Below are 4,052 nucleotides of genomic sequence, written 5' to 3'. Positions count from 1 at the left end.
ATATATATATATATATATATATATATATATATATATATATATATATATATATATATATATATATATATATATATATATATATATATATATATATATATATATATATATATATATAATCGCATTCAGGTGTGAACTACTCGCCCAGGGGAGAAGTGAGAACACCGCATGTCATCCGTCCACGTATCCAGATCTAACAGGTCAAAAATACTGATTTAAAAAAATGTGGTGACTTTTTCGTAAATAATTGAACATTGAAGTGCAAGTAAAATGTATATTACAAATGCAAGTAGCAGTTTCATATAGTAAACGTAAGTGCAAGTAAATTGCGTTACAAGTGCAAGTAAAATGTATTACAGGTGTAAGTAAAATATACATTGAGCATCAATACTAAGTGCTTCTAACATTATAACCAGGTTTGGTTTTTGACAATCCACTAAATACGAAACTTACCCCCTACTTATATAGGGGTGGAGCAAGCTGGCTCGACATGCAAAACCCATTTAATTTTGACATCTAATTTCAATGTTAATTTTATATCAAACCCTTGTGGTCCAGTGGCATCAAACCCTTCCCTTTATACGGGAGGTGGTGGGTTTGAGCCACTCTTGTGCTATGAACAGATACATACTGACTCTTGTGCTATGAACAGATACATACTGACTCTTGTGCTATGAACAGATACTGCATTGTAATAGAGTTAGTAGTATTCAAAAAAAAATTTTGAAGAAAATATAGTTAGTAAATAATATTAAAACTAATACTCCCTCTGTCCCATTTTACCTGTTCTACTTACTATTCATTGGTCAAACTAACTCTTTATTCTTAGTTTGCTTTCTTTAGTAATTTTTACTCATTTTTAAATTTGATTTTTTGTGTTTAATAGTACTTTTAGTGTAGTTTCTAAATATATAAATTTTTTATATTAATACTAAAATAATGTTATGAAAAGTTGAATTAAAAATAACTTCAGTCAAACCTCATTAACCGAATCAGACACATAAAGTGGGACGGAGGTAGTATTTGATAGGAAGTATACAAAAAAAAATAAAAAAAAAATATGTAGAATATAAAATTGGGGGTTTAGGGTTTGCACTCCATACGACTAAGGAATAAATTAAAATGGTTTGGTGTATTGTACTCCATAAAATTTATTCTATTATATAAATACTTCATTACAACAATATAAACGTTAATGTAATACATGGTATACCTATTAAGTAGTAACATGTCTGCGCGCACGCGCACACACTCACACAAACACATGTATATGGATCCAATTGTGACATGAGAAAATATTATATATGTAGCTTTTTTAATGTTGCAGTTTTCACAGTAATGACCAATTCCTGGAGGTGCATCACAGATTGGTCAAGTGTGGGCGTTTATGGCATTGATCGGAGACTGGGAGTCTTTATCATCGCCTGGATAATCATTGGATCCGTTGTGGCCCTGGTGAGTCGGAGAAGAAGGAGGGACGCTACCTTTAGGGAGGGCACTCAAAATCATTGTTGCATCCACACTAGTTATCTTCTTTCCCTCTAATGACCTGAATAACGTTCTTGAGTCCAATGGCAATGGATAATGTGCTAATAATATGGCTAAAACAAGCAAAAAAACAATAAATCGAGACATTATATATATAGAGCTAGAGAGAGAGAGAGAGATCTATTTGATTACTAGAGGGGAATTGAATGGAGCTTAGAATGGGGAGAAAGGGGAAGGGGATGCATGTATTTATAAGAAGAAAATATTGGTTCGTAGAAAACAATAATGAAAGATATGACAAACTAACTTGAAGTGATGTTTTCAAAAAAAAAAAAAAAACTTGAAGTGATGATGGATACATTCATGATTGCCCATTTACTATATATATATATATATGTGTCAATTTCATATTTAGGGGTGTGTTTGGTAACCCGGAAAATGATTTCTGGAAATCATTTTCTCAGCTTTTGGTGTTTGGCAACGTTCGAAAAATATGGTCAACGGAAAACATTTTCCGTTGACCATGGAAAATGAGCCCATTTTTTCGGAAAATGACTTCCGGACAAAAAATTCGGAAGTCATTTTCCGGAAACGGAAAATGGCTTCGTGCGACCTTTTTTTTTTAAAAAAAAAATATTTCTAATAAATATTATTAGTTTATATATTTTTATATTTTAAATAAAATAATAAAAATATAATTATACATTTCTACTCATTTTCCGGAAAATGAACCAAACACACACAGACAGTTTTCCAGAGTACATCCAAACACCGAAAATGAACTCATTTTCCGGAAAATGACTCATTTTCCAGAAAACATTTTCCAGAAGTCATTTTCCTACTTTCCAAACACACCCTTAATTAAAATATGTAATTAATGTAATGAAAGATAAGGATGAGATAATACGTTACTTAATTGGAGATAAATAAATGAGTCCATTCACATTATGGGTTTGGTTGAATTTAGAGATAAATAATTCAGTCATTATATAACACCAATTAGTCTTTCAATTGTTTAACAACAAAGTTACAAAAGGACTAAGTTGGCAACCTTTAAAACAATTGAAGGACTAAAAATTTCTTAAAATTGACAATTAAAAACTAAAATTGCGTAACAGTCAATAATTGAAGGACTAAAAGTTTGATTTCTCATCATTCAATATTCAATGATTGTTTAAAGGAATAATCGCATTTTTAGTTCCTCAATTGTTGGCTATTATGCAATTTAGTCCTTTATTTTCAATTTTAATCAGTATGGTCCTCAATTGTTTTACTATGTCATAAATTTAGTCCATCGAGGTATAAAATAATTAATTTAGTCCAATATTTTTTTTTTGAAATGGAAGTTGATAAAAATTAACAATTGAGAGACTAAAAAAATTATTTTAGATGTTGAGAGATTAGATTTACAACACACTAAAACAATTGAAAACCATATTGACTAAAATTTAAAATGAAGACTAGATAAAATTATGTAATTGCTAACAATTGAGAAATCAAAAGTATAATTATCCTTGTTTACAATAATGTAGTATTAAGGTTACAAATCAAAAGTTTAGTGGGGTCAACGTTAATTTTTGCCTACAATGCATATATACTAAATCATACATTAAACAAGAATTTCAAAAAAATTTGGGATGGCCGAGGTGACCCAGCCCCTAGTTCTGTCCCTGGTCTTAACATTACTCAAACCAGTTAATGGTTGGTAGAGCCCCTGGCCCCTGCAACATTATTCGTCTAGTGAACGAGAAGCATGACTTAATTAAGAACTTGTTTCCAGAGATAAGGTGCATGGATAGAGGTTCGGTTCCTACCATGAATATAGGGAGTGTGGGTTGGGGTTAGGGGGTGGAGATTTGATTCCTGTCGTGAAAATTGGATAATGGAGTTCAAACTTTTTGTAAGCAAAAGTGTAGAGTTTAATATTTAACTCAATAAAAAAAAATGGCTAGTAGAAGTTGGGTAGGTATCAAAGAACTAAATTAATGAGCCACCAGAGTTTATTCAGGTACACTACACATAGTGGAATATAATTCCACTCTCTTCAATTCAAATGTTGTATACTGTTGTGCTACAGCTCCAAGAATATGAATTTGATACAAACAATGGTTAACACGCAAAGCTTTCCATCATAACATATACTACTGTATATGCAATATATATGCATGCATTTCTTCCCATCCCCTGTAAGAGGAGCTAATGCACTACTAATGCTTATAGATATGACAAGATCCACTCTTAAGTCAAACACACACCACACAAAAAACCATTGAAAGGTAATTACTAGGTAGGCTGGGAGATCAAACACCAACTTTAATTGTACTTTGTAGTTTGTACTCAACTGATGTGGAGAGAAGGTGCCTACAATTAAATGCATCACTCCAAGGCTGAATTTTTATTTAATATAATACAAATAACTCCTATTCACTTTTGATGTTAATGGCGGCGGATCACCCTAGATCCTCACAATTGAAGAGAATAACAAGTTATTTCTTGAGCATATCCAATCTTGATCATTCGTATGCATTCATAATGGAATCACAAATAAATTTTTAATGTAGTAACTC

The sequence above is a fragment of the Ipomoea triloba genome, chromosome 1 (assembly GCF_003576645.1).
Source record: "Ipomoea triloba cultivar NCNSP0323 chromosome 1, ASM357664v1".
Classification (NCBI taxonomy): Eukaryota; Viridiplantae; Streptophyta; class Magnoliopsida; order Solanales; family Convolvulaceae; genus Ipomoea; species Ipomoea triloba.
This window is presented reverse-complemented; position numbering follows the sequence as displayed.